This window comes from Urocitellus parryii, chromosome X, assembly GCF_045843805.1.
Source record: "Urocitellus parryii isolate mUroPar1 chromosome X, mUroPar1.hap1, whole genome shotgun sequence".
Classification (NCBI taxonomy): Eukaryota; Metazoa; Chordata; class Mammalia; order Rodentia; family Sciuridae; genus Urocitellus; species Urocitellus parryii.
In genome coordinates this window covers 55,098,679-55,118,810 of record NC_135547.1, presented here as the reverse complement: position 1 = coordinate 55,118,810, position 20,132 = coordinate 55,098,679, and the positions used below count along the sequence as shown (strand labels likewise).

The 20,132-nt window shown below is 32.6% G+C and overlaps 1 protein-coding gene across 1 annotated transcript in view; it reads right to left on the bottom strand.

Moving 5' to 3' along the window:
• Positions 1-20,132, bottom strand: part of Diaph2 (diaphanous related formin 2) — an 821,535-nt gene that overhangs the window by 539,912 nt on the left and 261,491 nt on the right. The gene's annotated exons all lie outside the window — the stretch shown is intronic.

The window sequence follows — 20,132 nt, the reverse complement described above, 5'->3', positions numbered from 1 at the left end:
ATCTCAATGTTTTTGACCACCTGGAGACATACATGCATATTCCAGGGGAAAGAGATAGTGAATGAAACTGAAAAGTCATTAAAGACCAGGATTTTCAGTACTTTATTGATACATTCCAATCATTTTTGAGTACTGCCTACTTCCTAAAGAAATGCCTATGATTTTAAGCATCATAACCATCCTTTAGGTATACTGAAGTTTATATACTCCCTCATTAGCTTAAAGACAGGGAAAGCAAACTTTTCATTATATATTTGTTCATATTTAGACAATAAGTTGATTTTTCCAGTCATCCATTAAGAAAATGGAGTTTTTATAATGTACTCACTTTTAAAAGCACTACATTGATTAAATGGAAAACTTCTTATAGTTACTTATATGGCTTTACTTTATCCCCAATGAACAGCCAGAAAAAAATAAGTGATGATTTACTGTAGAACTTCATGAAAAGTTAAAGAGAAAATGATATTGAGGCAATTAGCAAATTCATAAATTAAAGCATAGTTTTAAACAGCCATAAAACAGTCACCATTTCCCTATTTAATATCTGTGTTATCTTGGATAAGGTATATAACATCTTTGTGTCTTGTTTTCCTCATGTATAAAATGGGACTAATAATTGTAACCTTAAATGGTTCTTGAAAAGATAAAATGAGTTAATGCATGTAAGACAATTATAACACTACTTGGCATAGAGTCCTAAATGCTATGTAAGTTTAAGCATTTATTATCATCACTTCTTTTCCATCTTCCATTTCTGAATCTATTTACTTAAACTGAATTTTTGAAAATGTAAAACTATGATCATTATTCATGCAGAGATCAGGAGGTATGCAAACTACAATTAAAGAGGCTACATTCAGAAGTAAATAGGTGTTGAGAGAGAAAGAAGATGCTGAAATATCTTCTGGACTCCAGTGATAATCAAACTGACATAATAATGATAGTAAATATAACTCTTTAGGGTAACATTACCCTTATTTCCAACAAAGAGAAATAATTAAGTACATTTAATGAAATTAGGTTCCTGATAGCAAGGGAAAGGCAGAAAGGAATAAGCGTGGAGCAGTAAAGAGCCAGAATGTCTGAAGAAAATTCTTTCAGAAGAACATGAAGAATGAAGGAAAGTAGAGTCAACTGCAATGGCTACCTTCAGTATGGCCTTCCTGGACTATATCCAGACTACATGACACTGCAGTACAAATTAAACAAGTCAATCCCTTTTGTTTTATAAAAATCTGAGGGGATACTGCTGAGCAAGTAGAGTACATGTCAAAATTCAGCCCTCAGTTAAACGCTCAACAAGCCATCTTTGTACAAGGAACTAGCAAAATGAAAGTCTTTGCCCTTCATTACTATGTAACTAGAAAGAACTTGTTTGGGAGACAAATGTAGAAAGACTGAGGTCTCTTAAATCTGGCACAAACACATTTCCATTACTTAGTTCTGTACTTTCTCTGGGGTTAACTTCAATTTTCCCCCTAGCAAGAGAGAAGAATCACTAAGCAGAACAGAATTCAGTGTAATTTGGGGCATACAGAAATAACTGAGATTTTAGGTAGAAATATAAAAAAAGTTACATAAATTTCAAGATGTATTGGTATGTACAGCTTAGCATAAAAAACTAAAGCAATGTTTTCACATATACCCTTCCATACACATATGCATGACTATATGCATAAATTAAAATCCATAGTATAATACACCTTCTAGAACACAAAAGCCCAGTTAAAAAATTATATGATCCATTTCACTCTACTAATTCAAATGTGAAATGAACAACAAACATTAGAAATAGAAGGGAGACCAGTTGCCTGCAAGAGTTGGTTTTAAACATTTTTATGTATTTCTCTATAATAATTATTATTTCAAAATAATTTCTTTGGATTTAGTTAGCCAAATAAACTAAGCTTAGATACAGATTAGTAAATCTAATATGCAATATACTTTGAACATGTGACAGAATGCTATTTGAAAAGATTGTCATACAGGAAAATATGTTGATGAATGACATTCCCCAACACTTTCACAATATAATTATAACAATGATAAAATATCTGTTATGGGTTGAATATGAGATGTTCCCAAATGGTCCAGTATTAAGGCAGGAATATTCAGAGGTGAAATGATTGCATATGAGAGTTTTAAACTATTCAGTACACCCTACTTGGAATTAACTGACTAGGTATTATCTGTAGGCAAGTAGGAGGGCATGGCTGGAGGAGGTAGATTGCTGGGGACATGCTCTGGAACTGTACATCTTCTGTGATTCTCTTCTTCACATTCTGATCCCCAGCCCCTGCCACTTTGTGATGCCCACCCTGAGCTGAGCAGCTGTCCTCTGCAACACCTTTCAGCAATGATGTTCTGCCTCACCTTGGGCCCAGAGCAATGGGATAGGCTGTCTGTGGACTGAGACCACTGAAAGTATAAGCCCCATATAAACTTTTCCTACTCTAAGTTTTTCTTGTAGGGTGATGAAAATAATACCTCTCTTCCAAGCAGATATAAATTAAATTACTATAGTTGAACATACTTCAGTAGTCCAAGATAAAAGTTTAAAAGCTCAATCAACCCACTGAGAATTAAGAAGTTTTCTGGGCTATAGAGGATGAGGAAATAATCAAAAACCACAGGTGCTTACCTAATTATATTAATTCTGTATGATTCAGTTATTAAGAGAAATGTCTACTTAAACAGAGACCACCAAGAAATGAGTAAGATGTCCCTTGGTGGTCTATGGTAAATAATAATGCATCAAAATGAGAATACTTGAAAAGATTTTTTAGGCATAAATGTATAATCTACATTAGCAATTTCACAATAATTAAAGTGCTAAATTTACTCTCAAATTCTAGAACAGGATTATGCATAGCCTTTTACACTTTCCTGGGTATAAGATATTATTTCTATCTAGAAAGGGAAGAACTTTGGAATATGAAAGAAATGACCTATATCTTTCCAAATAAGTATTTTTATCAGAAGGGTTTTTATCAGTATACTTTCAGTGCCCCTAAAGCACATAAAGAATGTAAAGATCTTTCTAAGATCACAGATTGAATAAGAATGAGAATAAAATTCTCTTCACTAGAGCACAATTGTTCAATTTGTAATTAATTCACAGCTATTATACAGTATGACCTCAGCCTGGAGTAAATCAAAAGAAACACTTAGAGGTGCACTATTCATCTGACCAAATGGTTAAATAGAGAGAAAAAAGTAAAGATTTTCTTTACAGTCAAATCAAAAGAGGAGCAAATCCCTAGAATTAAAGCAAAGGTTAATGCTAAAGAAATACAGTTTATTTCTATATATAAACACTGAACTAATACAAGCTATACCATATTTCATTCCTTTCAAAATATTAGTACAGCATATCAACACATGGTTGGCTTGATTATCACATTGTTTTAATCCTCAAACCACCATTTTTCTCAATATTACCTCTTCAGTCTTTTCTGATGTGGTGCTTAATATAGGATATTCATTGGACAGTACTGTCTTTGGCTCAAACCCAAAGCCTATAAGGCATCTTTATTCCTTGATTTTTCTTAGGTTCCATCAATGAGGCCTATTGGCCTATTGGCTTCTGCTTCTCAAGATATGTTTTTAAATTTACCAATTGATATGCCTTTAAAGTTGCTTTCCTTAACTAGTACCCTTAATCTCCCACGTAAGTAATTCTCCATCTTATTATTATATTTTGTCTTCTTTAAAACACTTCACACTACATGAAATTCACAGTTATTTAATTGCATGTTTATTATTATATCTTTTCTGTTAGACTATAAGTTCTGAAAAAGTCAAGATCACATCTGTCTTAATCAAAGCTGTATCCTCCAAGGCCTAGACTAGAATCTGGCACAGAGTAAATGTGTGTTTGTGTGTGTGTGTGTGTGTGTGTGTGTGTGTGTGTGTAAATTGAGACTAATATAACTCTTTGTGCGCCAGAATTTAAGAATACACAGAAAAATGAATTTACTAATTACTATTAAGGGACTCATATGCAGAAAGACACTTTACTACACGATTTCTGAAAAGTTTTTTTTTATTTTAAAGCACATTTCTGAGGAAAAAGAAGCAATGCCTTAAAACAAAAATTCAATTAATAATTCTATAAAACAAATGCCTAGTGAGGTAGCAAGCATATTACACACATTACCTCTAACAGACTTCATCCATCACTATCTTTTTTAAGTTTTTATTATTTATTCTTCTTTTCTTCTTTGCTCCTATTTCTAAACTCGAATTACAGATCACCCCCATATTCACTAGATCTCTTTGATTATATTGAGTATTAGGAAGCAATGAGAGGACACAGATTTAAAAATGAGCCAGGAATAACAGAATAACAGAAGATCTCTGGAAAATACTGATCATCATACTAGATGTTGGGTTAGTTAAACACAACAGTTTAAGCAAGTCTAAACAACCTCTACAAAAATAATAATGTGGACCCTAGGAAACTGTTAAGGGACTAGGAAAAACTATTTATCTTGAATCTAGGTAAATAAGCAAGGTCTACAGTGCAAAAACACAATGATGCTGGCAGAGCAAAACGAGATAAACAAATTTCATTTTCACCACTGAGAATTCAGAGTTAATCATTCTGTGGGTCACAGGCCTAATGGAGTAATAAGCATTCTGTGAAAAATGGTAGCATATACTGTATGATAGAAATTCAATACATATTTGTTGAATGCACAAATAAGACAAGGAGGACAGCCTCAATGGCAGCTTGAAAGAATTGCTAGACTAATGCTGTTATCTCATTTCTACAGTAAATTAATCTCTACATAGACCACCATTACTTATTAATACCTATATACTGAAATGTAGCTCCAAACACCCAAACACCAATTGATTCAAGACTTCAAAAAGGAAAAAAATCTGTCACTATGTTGATTATGCCGGTATATGGACCTAGTGAGAGAAGGGAGATGTGAATGATGGAAATAGCCTGAAGGACTATTTTTCAAAGTTCAGTTACATTGAATTTAGGCTTATGATATTATCTGAAATGTTTGTAAAAATTATTTAGTCTTTGATTAAAATTTAGTTTCAAAAAAACTTCAATCAGTGCTTACTACTAGAGATTAGCATTGAGTATCTCTTGGGAAATGTCCATACAGCAAATTCTGTACATCAATTGACATATTAACATATTAAGTCTATTAAATGGTTTATTTCACTCCTAGCTGGTTCCTTCACTGAAAGTTACTATTTCATCAAAACACTATTTTAACTGAAAAATAAGTAATCTTTCATGTATCCTGTGTGCCAACCTCTATATTATAAGGAAAATAAATTACCGTAATTCTATAAATTTAAGGGTACATGTTCTTCAAGCAAAGGCATTATTAGCAAATCTATTCCTTAAGTTTTGTATTTCTCTTATGCAAATATGAATAATAAAGCAGGACATATTTTATTGCCTTTCAAGAGATACCAAAAATGAATTTTAATAATATAAGCAAAATATTGATGTTCTATAAGGAGCCATTTCAAAAACTCCAATGTCCTAGTGACTGTTTCTTACAATATAGAAAGTTGCTTGGTTCTAATATGAACTACTTCAGTGACAAGGGTCAAGAAAAAATTTCTTCAATTCAAACCAAAGCAACCCAAATCCAGATAACTACTGAAAGATTAACTTAATCATAATTCACAATTATTAATATATGTGCAAATGCACATTACTAATATCACTACATATACAAGTTCATTTTTATGACCTCCTTTTATGATTCAAATTTAAAATATTTCATGTGAACCTTCTAATCTGACCCAAATTCAAAACTGGAAATAACAGAAAATTTGAGGGCAAAGTCTATGAACACCAAACAGTTTAATGAACCAGTACTGATAGCCATCAAATAGAATGTTCTTACTAATAATTAATTTGGCAAAAATTCTTATGAGCTGGGCACAATGGTGCATGCCTATAATCCCAGTGGCTCCAGGAGGCTGAGGCAAGAGGATAGCAAATTCAAAGCCAGCCTCAGCAAAAGCAACCCTGTCCCTAAATTAAATACAAAATAGGGTTAGGGATGTGGCTCAGTGGTCAGGTACCCATGGGTTCAATCCCTGGTACCACCTCACAGAAAATTCTTATGAGATTAAGCTTTCCACAACATTTTAAGTGTTTTATATTTTTAATACCATTTGAAAGCAACTTTTTTGAAACAGTATACAAAAGGGATTTTGATAGGTTGACATATTGATTACTTTCATTCAAAAACACATGCTGTCATGCCTGCCACTGCTAACAATAACCTCTTAGGAAACACTATGGAATGACCTTGGGTCTCAAAATCCCTCACTTCAAAAGACTATTAGGAAAGCATAAATATTTATATTCAGGCATATTGATGGAATTTAGGTACATAGATTGCAGCATTTCTAAGAGTCATGTGAAGTCGAGGCCTCCAGGAAGGCAAAAGAACATTATTGACTGAATCTAACCCCATATAGTTCCTCCTTTTAGTTAAGATCAATGAGAGGAAAAAATGATCATTATGCACATAAAAAGAAGATATAGTAATACTCGTTTAGAATGCTCAGCCTTTAACATAAGAATAAAATAAACTTTCAAAACATTTTTAGCTTTCTTATAATAGTAAAGGTCTTTTGGTAAGAATACAGAATTACAAGGGTTAAAACAAAAGCAACTTCTGTTAAGAGTTTTTCTATGTTCATCACAAATTGTGTCTCTTTCAAGATGTGATTGTAGAATAAGTACACTGAGATGCCAAGAATAAATAACACTGTTCAGACTCAGAAGTAATTCCAAGACAGAAATGTGGATAGTCTGGAGATTCTCCCACAAAGGTGACCATCAATCTGAAATAACTCTCTTCCCTGTCATATCCATCCTAGCATCCAGATAAGTTTTAGACCTGAGGGGACACATACCAGGCTGACAGAATGGGTTTCTATGGTTTCCATTATACATATTTTATAATACAGAAAAAAGGAATCTAGATTATCAGTTATGTAACTGACGACATATGAATGAACCAGAGGCTGGCAATTTATATAGTAATTAAGAACACTAGATTTAAATTTAGCTTTGTTCACTACTACCCTTGTGACCTTTGGGCAAGTCTCTTAATCTCCCTGTACATAGATAAGTAATCTATATACCTGGAGAAATATGATTATCTTACAGATTTCCTTTCATAAATATTAATTAAATGAGTTAGTTTATATAAAATGTTCTCAAGAATGAACAGAAACAAATGTTGTTGTATGAATCAACTCCTTTCTATGATACCCATTCTCTTACTAAATATCTGAATTTCTGGTTCATTATATATATTTTGGGTTGGCAACTAGACAGTGGCTAATGAACATACAGCACTGTCAACAAACAGCCAACAGAATGCTTACAGAACAAAGTGAATCTGGAAGACCATAATGAATTAATTCATTTTACTTGTATTTATAACTCTGACCCATCAATCAAGAAGTCCTGGATCCCGATAGTTATGGTTTGGATGTGAGATGTCCTGCAAAAGCTCATATATGAGACAATGCAAGAAGGTTTAGAAGAGAAATGATCGGGTTACAAGAATCTTAAGGCAATCAGTGAACTAATTCCCTAACAGGATTAACTGGGTGGTAACTGAAGGTGGGTTGGGCACGCCTGGAGGAGGTAGGTTACTAGGAGTGTGACTTTGGGTACATATTTTTGTACCTGGAAATGCAGTCCCTCTTTCTGCTACCTAGATCATCATGGGAACACTTCCTCCACCACATTCTTCCCAAGGAATGGAGCCTGCTGTCTATGGACTGAGACCACTGAAACCATGAACCCCCAAATAAACTTTTCCTCCTCTAAAATTGTTCATGTAAGGTCTTTTAGTCACAGTAGTGAAAAAGCTAACTAAAACACTAACCAACAATATCACCACTGCTACAAGAGACAATTAATGGAGAATGTGAAGTTAAGATAATTCTCCAAAGGACTGTCTAGCAACTTAACACTCCATATGGCACACACCCATAGTAATTTTTATGACCATGAAGGAATCAATAATACATATAGGATTGATTAAAATATATGACCCAGAATAACTTTATGGCCTGAGAATGATCTGTATAGCAAGTTTTCCAAAGGCATACACTCCATGTTTTTTTCTCTTCTGACAAAACTTCAAATTATCTTTGAGAAAAATCTCTAAAGAATCCCTAGAGATCCAATCACAGAATGATTTTCCTCACCACTTCTTTCTTCTTACCCCTTGTCTAGGAGAATACAAATAGTCCTGCACTAAAGATATCAAAAACAAACAAACAAAATATACTGTAAAAACATTTCATTGTTTTTCCCTTTCACATATATCTCTAATGTTCTGTATACTTGCTCCCCTCTATTAAAAGAGATAACTGAGAGTAGCTACATATATCACATAATATACTAAATTTTTAAAGAGATTACCCATTAGTAGCCATTTGTAAAATTCATAAAGATCAGAGAAAACTTTTAAGACTAAATACTTATTAGGTTCCAACCAGGATCCATTCTAATTAAAGGAATTTATTGTTAATAATTCTCAAGCAAATATTATGCAATATATAAATGTTGAGGCACAATTATAATCTTCCCACCCATATAATGGATAATGGTATTTTCAGTAACATTATTAAATCTGAAAGAACTGATAATATTAAATAATTGTCTTGATATCTCTGAGGGTATAAGGATATGGAAACTATCACTGAAACAAAGTGAAAATGACAGTATAATATTAGGAAAATGCTGTGAAGGCTTTGCATTAGTGAATATTTCTTCATAAACTTTAGTTAAAATATATTCAGTTATGTACTTGATATGAAATAAAAACAATATTGATTATGTATTGTTACACTTTGATCTGGAAATGTACCAAATTCCAAAAGCATGTTCAAATTTCTTCAAGATTAAACAACTGAAGTATGAAATATAGCATAAGAATAATATGAAGCTGTTCTCAAGTACTGCTAATACAGAAAGCAAACCCCATCAAATTCACACCTACTATAGAAAAGGCTAATTAAAACAGTTAACCACTTCAATTATATTTGTAATCATATAAACCTACCTGTGGCCAGTTATTTAAATTCATTTGAGCACCACAGTACAAACACCAAGGTCATTAATATAATGCTTACTGGTCTTTTGTTGTTGTTGTTGTTCTCCACCATGGGCACACACTATGTCCCTAGTCCCTTATCATTATAATCTCACTGGTCAGAGGAAGGACTGGACACAGCTAGATGAAATGATGAGTTTGAAAAATCATTACGACTGGAAATCAAAACAGCATCATGCCCTACTAATTATAGTGGGCATCATCATCGTTATATAAAGATAACAGCCAATTAGCAGACCAAATGACTCTCCAATAGAAAACACTAACAAAAAAACCCACTCTAGATGCATAAGTGAACTCAAAAAATATTATAGTTGATTGAAAGTCTTTTCTACGATAAATAATAAAAAAATTCTTATGGAATCTGTTATCTAAATTATACCTTAGTCTGAAAAATTAAAAAAATGGCTAGACTTGTGTCCAAAAGCCCTATGTGAAATCTGAAAAATTTCCTATGATTCTTCGTTTATGCCCTGAAATAGACTGAGAAACTGTGTAAGGCCAATTTGTATTATTATTAATAAAATGAATGTCTATAAACTACAACACAAAGATCTCAGAACTATCCATCATGCAGATATATTAACATTTGAAAACACAATAAATTATTAAAATTCTTAAAATGTCAGCATTGAGAAAACAAAAACATGTATAATAGAATCAAAATACCAATAATTAACAAGGATGTGATCTGATACTGCAAAAACAAACAGCAAGTAAAACCAAAAAGTGATAGCATCTTTATTATTGCTGTTAGTTGACAAAAGGTATCTAATCACACCAGCTTCTCTTTTCAAAGAAAATTACAAATATCCTAATAGCATCACATGTTACAGAGTAGTTAACTTTTGTTGCCTTCTATTAAAAGCTATTACATGCTAGGAAACAACACTGTTCCTCACACATTGCCAGGAGCACATTATCAGTCTATTCTTATCACATGAAACCAGACACAGGCAACTCTCAGTAAGCCATTCCAATGAAGGAAATATTGATAATTTGCAATAATTATATTTGCCATTTGAATGCATCACATATTTTATTTAGGCTCCTATAAAATTAATTTAAATTAAAAATAATGATTCTTAAGCCCATATCAACAGATTGCAAGGAGAATGAGGAAATGGTGTTAGGAGGCAGGGAAAAATGAGACTAGCATTAATATTTTTCCATTATGAGCCAAAAGTAGACCACACATGCATGGAGAACTTAATGGTGGCCAGTGACTTAAATATTTTTCCATTCTCATTCACGATTAGTTTTATATTGAAAGACATGTTTCAACACACTGTAAACGACTTAGTGGGCAAATTGGTAAATTCAGTTCTGCCTCTTTATTGAATATATTTTTACTGGGTCCAATTACTAGAAACACACTTACACCCTACACGAATTATATAGAGTTAGGTACTTCAAATGACAAAAATTCACACGTAACAACCTATTCTTGTCCCATGGAATAGATAAGGGGGACTTAAACTAATATTGCTGATAATGGAGCTTTCATGGGCACAGATACACTACAGAGCAATATAGTAATGCTTAAGAAAAGATTCAGGCTTCTTCTATTGCAAGGTGTTTCCATGTCCCTGCTTTTTTAGTAGGCAAAGTAAAGTAACATGGTTAATTAAGTATAGTATGGTGTCAGTCATGATTTGCAGTTGAGCTTGATTTGCAGTTTTACTTTGGTCATTTTGCAAAATAGCTATAATGACAGTACCTACTACATAGGGTAGAGAACAAAAGAAAAATGAACTAATCCATGTAAAAAACTGTACAAATAGCCTGGCATATACTAAGTATACAACAAATATTAACACAGTGGTTGAAATTATCGATTTTGTCAGCAAAACCCTTTTGATAGTCATTCTATTTTATTATCATATGTTTTTATTTGTTTAAACACAATAAGAAAATAAGCATTTTCCTTAACATCAAATAAGCCTATACACACATATTTCAGCACACTAAAGTTCTGTATACTTAAGCAGGCCAACCATACATGATGAAATCAACCATAAGCCATTGTGAAAAAAAAAAATCTAGCTTTTACATTTGGAAACTTAAATAAAATATGTGGAGGGGGCAAGGGGTTGGAATAGATGGTGGAATGAGACAGACATCATTACCCTAGGTACAAGTAATGATTGCGTGAATGGTGTGAATCTACTTCATGTACAAAGAAGCAAAAAAACTGCTCAATTTGTGGACAATAAATCAAAGAGCTTTCTACTGGCATGTATAACTGTTAGAACTAATAAAAATTAAAATTAAAAAAGAAATAGGAAAAAAGATAATATGTGATAGACTAAAACAAGTTTTTCAACCAAGAAAACTTTATTTATTTATTTATTTATCTATCTATCTATCTATTTGGTGCCAGGGATTGAACTCAGGGACACCTGACCACTGAGCCACATCCCCAGCCCCTTTTCATATTTTATTTTGAGACAGGGTCTCACTAAGTATCTTAGGGCCCTGTTAAGTTAAGATGATGGTTTTGAACCTGCAATCCTCCTGCCTCAGCCTCCCAAGCTGCTGGGATTACCATGTACACCACCATGCCTGGCCAAATTTGTTTTTAAAGAAACAAACACCCAATTTAACTGAATTACTAAATCATAGGAATATAAATGTGCAAATTCACATTAGCAAATTACTACAATCTGACTCAATTATCTTAGTTTTGTAGATTTATGTTTATTAGCTCAGGATTAATGAAAAACTTTTAAGAGACTGAAATATAGTGTGTGTATATATGTGAATGTATCACTAGATAAACTACTAAATAAAGACAGAATGAGTTCATACTATATGGGCTACCAACCATTCTTTATTTTACTTGCCTTGGAATTATGAAACTAACCATAATTAACTATAATTTATTTTTGTATTCACTGAACAAAATTATATTTGACAGAAGCTGTAGTGCATGCTGGGAAAACTAGAGTACACAAAATGGCAATGCTTCATCCTGACTGCAAGAAGGTCACTGTCTAACAGTGGACACAGTGAGTAAAGACAATAATTAAGAAAGATGCAAAGTGAAGAAATGTTAAGGGTGTTCAAAAAGAAGTTGCAGATTCTTTTTTTTTTCTTTTTTTTTTATTGTTGGAGTTGCAGATTCTTATAAATCTCTATTTGAGGAGGATACAAGTTCAGGCCAAGTACAATCTCAGGGAGTAAAAGGTAAATGGCCTTGACATACATGAGAAGGAGTTTAAATGTCATCCTGAAGACAATGGATAATGAATAAAATGTTACAAACACCTGACAGCTGTGATCACAACAAATGAGACTTAAGGCACAGAGACTAACTGACACTCTTTTGAAATTATCAATAAAAGAGATGTTACAGCATTTGTAATTACTGAGAAATCATATTGTCAGTAACCACATGGTAGGCAACTTCTAAAATGGCTCCTAAACCTGTCTCTGGGTATTCGTACCTTTCAGTGATATCCTCCATGTGAGTGTGAGAGTATGTGTGCATGCGTGCATATGAGGGTGAGACCTAGTTACTTGCCTCTAAAGATCATCTGTAGCTATAAATGACCATGGCTTCCTTATTGCTTTAATTCTTAATTCACTCCTTCAGGCTTTAAAAAAGCAAACTGCCTTTTATGTTTTTTTTTCTAAATATTTTGTGTGTATTACTAAATAGCCTATTAAGAAGAAAGATTTAAATGCACTCTAACCATCATGGATTAATTTAACAAAGGGATAACTAATACATAATGCCTGAGAAAATTTAACAAGATCTGAACTGCTCTTAATTAAATATATTTCATAAATCAGAGAAACCTCTTGTTCTTACTTCTGATACCATGCAAGATATGGTCTTGGACTAGTTTACCTACCACTAATATATAGCCGTTTGTAATTTTATGAAGCAAAGTTAAAAACTTCCAGGATTTCAATGTAAATAATTTATATTTATGTATACAAAACTGATTTAGCTAGAACAATGGTGCCAAATGTGAATGAGAATCACTGTGATTTACAAATGCAATCAAAAGAATACCTGTTATGATGCTTAATCTATAAAATGTCTGGAAGCCGAAATAAGAAAGGCAGTCTAACTCAAGACTTAAAGGGGTTAATATTAAAGTATCTATAATGTTAAAAGTCAACTTTGAAAGAGCCCAAATGAAAAACTGATATGATTTACTTGATGTATTCCATGTATATTAATATATCATTACCAAATGCCTAATGCCATGAGGACCACATTACTTCATCCATTATCAGAAGAGACAAATCCATCTCACAGCAATGTTTTATCAGTGAGAGATTCCATGCAGAAAATCCCTAAAAAAATCTAAGTCATGGAAAGAATAAACTTATTCCCTTCAGTGGATAGTATACAACTTCCTAACTTTGGTTTCAGCTCTTAAGAACTGTCTTTAGTGCCAAGGTAATGGGAGTACACATTTCACAATACAATGTATGTGGAAATATATCATTAACTGTACAAAAAAGGGCTCATTAACTATGCAACAAAATGCACAAATTACTAAGAACATAGAAGCCATTAACAGTCATTGCTACAGCATAGGGAAGTGATTAAGAACAAACCTGGGCTCAAATCCCATTTTTCTCACTTACTAGCTATATAACCAAACATATTGCTTAATCTCTCATAGCCTCAGTTTCTTCGCCTATAAAACAATAATAGAAGTATCTAGGGCTGGTGTGAAGGCTAAATGAAATATGGATTTAACATACTAATCACAGCTCTTGGTACATACTAACTGCTTCATAAATGTACTATTGTTATTATAATGATTGACATTATTATTGATAGAGGTAGTCACTATAGTGATGGTGTTAATATTAGTAGTACAATCAACAGACCTTGACCAATATGTAAAGATAGAGCCATTTAGAAACCCTTCTTATTTAGGAGGCAGGAGATGCTCAGTCTCAACTGATCTCTATAATTGGTGACTTATAATTAAACAATAGCATGTTATCCTGGCTCAAAAATTCCTTGCTTCCTCCTTTGTATAAAGGAAGGCATTATTTCATGCTGGAAAATGGCAATTGGAAATGAATGCATATGATATACTAAGATGAAATACATAAAATATTCATACTGTAAAAAACAAATTTTGGTAAAATAACAAAGATAATCAGTATACCCTCAGAAAGCCAAAAAGCATATTATGTAATAACAATGATGAAATTACGCACAGGTATTGCAATAATCTAAATGTTTATGTCCCCCTAAAATTCATATGTTGAAACATAACCCTCAAGCTTATCCCCCTCTATGACTTCCAGTGAAATTGAACTTTCCTGCTCCAGAACTGTGAGACAAAAGTATATGTTGTTTATAAGTGTGTTAGTCAGCTATTTCATCATTGTGACTAACAAAGAGCAACATAGAGGAGGAAAAGTTTTTGGAGGGCTCACAATTTCAGAAGTCTCAGTCCGTAGATGGCCACTCCATTTCTGGGCCCAAGGTAAAGTAGAACATCATGGTGGAAAAAAGCAGCTCAGAACATGACAATCAGAGAGAAACTGAAGCACCACCAGGGACAAAATATAAAGCCCAGGGCTGCAGATGTGGCTCAAGCAGTAGTGCACTCGCCTGGCATGCATGTGGCCCGGGTTTCATCCTCAGCACCACATAGAAACAAAGATGTTGTGTCCGCCGAAAACTAAGAAATAAATATTAAAAATTTTCTCTCTCTCTCTCTCTCTCTCTCTCTCTCTCTCTCTCTCTCTTTAAAAAAATTTTAAAAAAATATGAAACCCAAAGACACACGCCAAATGACTCACTTCCTTCAGCCCTACACTACCTAACTACATTTATAACCCAATTAATCCATTCAAGTGTTAAATGCACTGATAGTTTAAGGCTCTCATAACCCAATCTTTCACCTCTAAATTTCTTGCATTGTCTCACACATGAGTTTTTGGGGGACACCTCATGTCTAATCCATAATCATCAGGTACTGAGTTTATATTATTTTGTTATAGCAGCCCAAAGTAATACAGGTAAGTGTGGTTTTTAGTTTGCTATCTGAAAAAATTAAGCCTTTTCTGTTTGTTCCCTTATGTAGAAAGCTTATATTACAGAAGCATGCATAAATTATGTCATTAAGATGACAAATTATTTGATAGGACATGGGCTCTCTCTGGACAGTTTAGCATCATCTTATAAGGAATATACATTGTGAGACCAAAATCTTATTATTTTCAAGTCAATTCTAAGAATTTATTTATCATTAAAATTGATTAATTAGATTTTAACATTCTTTTGTGTATTGATTATTTCACTAAATTTTTGACTGTATTGAGCAATCAAACAAGGATAGAATGCTGTGTGTCTTTAGAAGCTGCCAGTTGATTATAAGATTGAGAAACACAATTTAAAATATGATCCTAGAGAAAAAGTGTTTTTATATACATGCATTTTCAAATGCAGCTCCACCATAATCTTGAAGCTATGCCCAATATTTCAAGCATTACAAAATGACATTTATATGGATTTGAAATATTTATAACACCTCAATTCCTGTTATTATTAAAGCTAAATTGCACTGTAGAAATATATTATTGAAGAAGCTAAATTTTATTAACCTCTTATGTTTATTTCTTATATTTCCTCCAAGCAACATTAAAACCAAAAAATTGCTTACAACTTACACATACACACTATCTTTGTTTTTCCTGAAGCCCCTAGAGAACCCTAGAAATTCTAATTAGAATTAGCAGTTATAAGCTACATATTTTATTATTTCAAATTTAGTTAATGTAAAACATCATTACTTTAATTCTTATATAATATCATCATTATCTATAATTACTACAGATTTTTAAAGGAAAATGACACTATCATTATAGCCTTGATGACTACATGTCTCCAAATATTATCAAATTGACTAATAAACTAGAAAACATGCACACATACACATTACAACAGTTTCACATACAATCATATTCTTAATCACTAATAGAGTCTTCTCCAGCTGTCTCCCCTCCTTCTCCCTCTTCCTTTCCCCCACCTTACTCTCTTTTGTTTTTCCATTACTTCACTAAAAATAGAAAAGAAATGTATATTTCATTAATCCAGATTTCAATATGCATTTTGTCTTAAGGCATCATGATGGTTTTATAGGCAGAACCTAAATGTCATAAGCATAAAAACATGAGATTCTAAAACTAGAAGAGATCTTAGAGATGAATATTAAACATCCACACTAGTCAGGATATCATATCTCATCTATCCTACTAATATTTATTCACAATCATCAGTCCATTACCTATGTGTTAATTCCATCACCTATCTATCCACCAAAAAGGTCTAGTCTAGGAGAAATGATCAAATTATTGTGCCTCTTATGCTTAAAAAATAAAACCTAAATTCTTCAGTGTGAATTTTTCCTTACTACTTTTACTCCCAAGTGTCTTCACTCCACAGTCCCAATTCAACCAGCTCCCTCCAGAGCTTTCAACAAAATACGTATTTCTCTTTTCCTTGCTGTTAAATTAATAACAGACCATAAACCTGAGCTGTCTCTTAACATGGAGTTCCTACTTAAGAAACCAAAATCTAATTTGGAAGTTTATTTATTTATTTTTTATAATACACAGCTGAGTTTCAACCCATCACAAACAGCCAAGTTTCACCTAGTCACAGGTAGTCAACTGATAAGACCATGCCTGAATAAGCCAAATGCAAAACTATAGCCAATTAGCTGATTTCTCTACTTTGTTTCAGTGCTGGGTCTATAAAAGATCACTGCTCGAAATGCTAGGTAGAGCTTTCTGAACCTCTTCTGGTTCTTAGTGATGTACAATACATCATTCTTTGCTCAAATAATTTCTGCTAAATTTAATTCATCTTTAGTTTTTAATTTAAGACTTTGTTCATGATATTCTCTAGCTAAAATGACTTTTTCTTCTACTTTCTCTGTTGAACTTCTACTTAATTGTTAAGGCCCAACTCAAAGAATACCACCTCTGGGTTCTCTATTGTCCCTACTCAAAATTAACCATTTCTATTGTGGTCCTATAGCTTTAAAAAATTATGATTTGACTAAATGAAGTGTACATCTTCCCACCTCCCTCAATAGATTATGGGTACCCTAGTAAATGAAGATTTTATTTATTTTCCCTTCCTATTTAGCTTAGTAATTTGCACATATTAGGTACTCTACAAACTAAAATGAAATAAAAGAGTCATTCTTTGCTAAAACAGAAACAATCTATCTTTAACAGAATATTAAAAGTAATTTTCTCTAAAACTCTAAAAAATAATTCAAATAGTAAAATTTATGGTTCTTTCATATATTAAATATTTAAACACTTGAATATTAGACATATCTGAACTAGTGTATTTTAAAACTTCTATTTAACAATTCTAAGATACTCTAAAATTTTTAACTTTTTCTTGCAAACAGCCTAGTGATGCTTTACAGTGCATTTAGCAAGAAGAGAGATGTGAACTCTCCAATGTCCTTGCAAGAGAGGAATGTTCTCAAAGGTTTTGGAACACTGAGTCTAAGAGCTTTAGAAATAGGTCTTAGAAACAACGGGTGTGTTGCTCATTCCAGAATACAGCTGAATGAACTGCAATGAGAAGCATAATGGGGAATAAAGTGGTGCCCTAGAGCTAGGGAAGCCAAGGCAGTGCTATTTAAGTTTGCTGGAGCCACAGCCTCCTGCTGATTTCTTACTGAGCCTGCCACCTATTGACCAAATTATGAATCCAGGCACTGCAAGTGACAAGGGACTTCAGATATTACAGGAAGACCAATCAATAGTTATTGAGTGTTACAAAAAAAAATGGCAGTTTTCTATCATTAAAACTTATTTTGGCTATGCTGTGCATATCTAGAATATTCTATAATGGTTAAATGATCCCTTAAATGTCCCTTCAGAAATAACTCTTGGTGAAAGGGATGATGCCCCATCCTGATTTGTACTTAAATATTCAAAGTAAGGGAACTAGGAATAGTGTTAACATAAAAAATTTAGAGAATTAAATTAAGACAAATGAAAATGCAACATTCACAGCAGTGAGTAATTGAGAGCGTTTATATGATATTTGTTTGGATTTACTTTGGTTTCATCAGGTTTTAATAGCAGCCGTAAAGACTGCTTCTGTTGTAACTGATTAGCTCTAGCACATGCTACATAGAAGAGGAAGACAATCTCCTGCTGAATTAACAGTTGTATTAAGTGACAATACTCAAAACAGCAACAATAACACACACACACACACACACACATGTATAAACAGTATCAGGTAAAAGGGAGAAGCAAATTAATTTTTATTAAGTGCATGCTTGATGGCAATCATTATGCTAGGTACTTTAAATATATAATTTTATTTAATTCTAACAATACTACTATGTAAACATCAGTGTATTTATTTTATCAATCATAAAATTTAGTAACTGAGATTACAAGTATCAAAGCCAGAAAGGGAGAAGATATGACTCTATATACTCTGGCTTTTTCTACTCTTAACACATTACATTTGGAAACTCTCTACTATACTGAGTTTTACACTAACTTCTCTGTCTCTTATTTGAGTTTATTCATTAGTAAAATAGTCTGTGTTTAATTAGTTGTGTGGTCCAGCTAACTAAAATTTTATGAAACCTATTTTTTCTTGTAATGCTCAATACAAATAAATCAATAAGCAAAACAACAACTGGTCAATAGAAAATGTACAAAGAAATGGAGGAGGGAGTTCAAAGAAAAAGAAGTAAAAAATTGCCTATAAACATGATAAAAACTGTTCAACCTCACTTCTGACTTAAAAAATAAAAATTATAACATCCATGACTTACTATTTTCACCTCTGAGATAGACAATGGCTATAGATAAGGAGATGTGCATAAGATCCCTTTTCTAAAATGCTTGGGACCAGAGGTGTTTTGAATTTCAGATTCTATTTTCAAATTAGGAAATACATATACATAATGAGATATCTTGAGGAGGAGACCCAAGTCTAAACAAGAAATTCATTTTTGGCTCACGTATACCTTATACATGTGGCCTGAGATAATTTTATTCAATAATTATAGTGTGCCTGTGTCTTGACTGCACACTGTCACAGAGGTCAGGCATTGAATTTTCTACATGTGACATTATATTGGCAATCAAAATTTTTCAGAGTTTATCAGATTAGGAATGTTCTTTTTTTATGTTGCATGCATATATATTTATAATTTTCATATATTCCTTGAATTGACCCATTTTATCACAGTGACCTTTTTTTTATTTCTAGGAATGTTCAACCTGTATCCAAATACATTCTTGATGACCCCATAAATAGACACAAACTTCATGGCAGGAAAATTCATAATATAAAAATTTTAAAAGTAGAAAACATTTTTTTCAGGAAATTCCACTTCTAGAATTTATCTTAGAGATTCTCATGTATGTACACAAAAGTACATGTGAAAACAGAGTTGCCACTCCACTTTTTTGAAAAAGTAAAATAGTAGAACCAGTCTGAATAACCATCAATAGGGGACTGCTAAAATGAATTAAGATAGAATGCAATGCAGTATGCAAAGAGAACACAGTAAATAAATGCAAGTTCACATGAAATAATCCACAAGTACATTTAGTGAAAACAGCATGAATCAAAAAACAAAAAATAATAAATATCATATGCTTCTAGAGGCACAGATTATTTCTAGGAGACAATGTGGGAATTCGGTAGTAATGGTTTTCTCTGTGGAAGAAAGGTAAAAATCTGATTAAAGGGAAAGTTCTTTCTTTTTTAACCACAAATATTATTTTAATAACTATCATAAGAATTGAGTAGTAATTGGCTATAAGAAAGTTTTCAATTTAAAGAAGTGACTATAATAATTAGTTATTTCTGAAGTCACTGAAGAACCTTTTAAATGTGAAGTCTACTATGATAAATAAAGAAAAAAAATACTACTGGCAAAACATTTTTTTAAGGTGAAAAATTTTCAGAATACTCTAACCACCCCAGATTTCTCTGTGTGCGCGAGC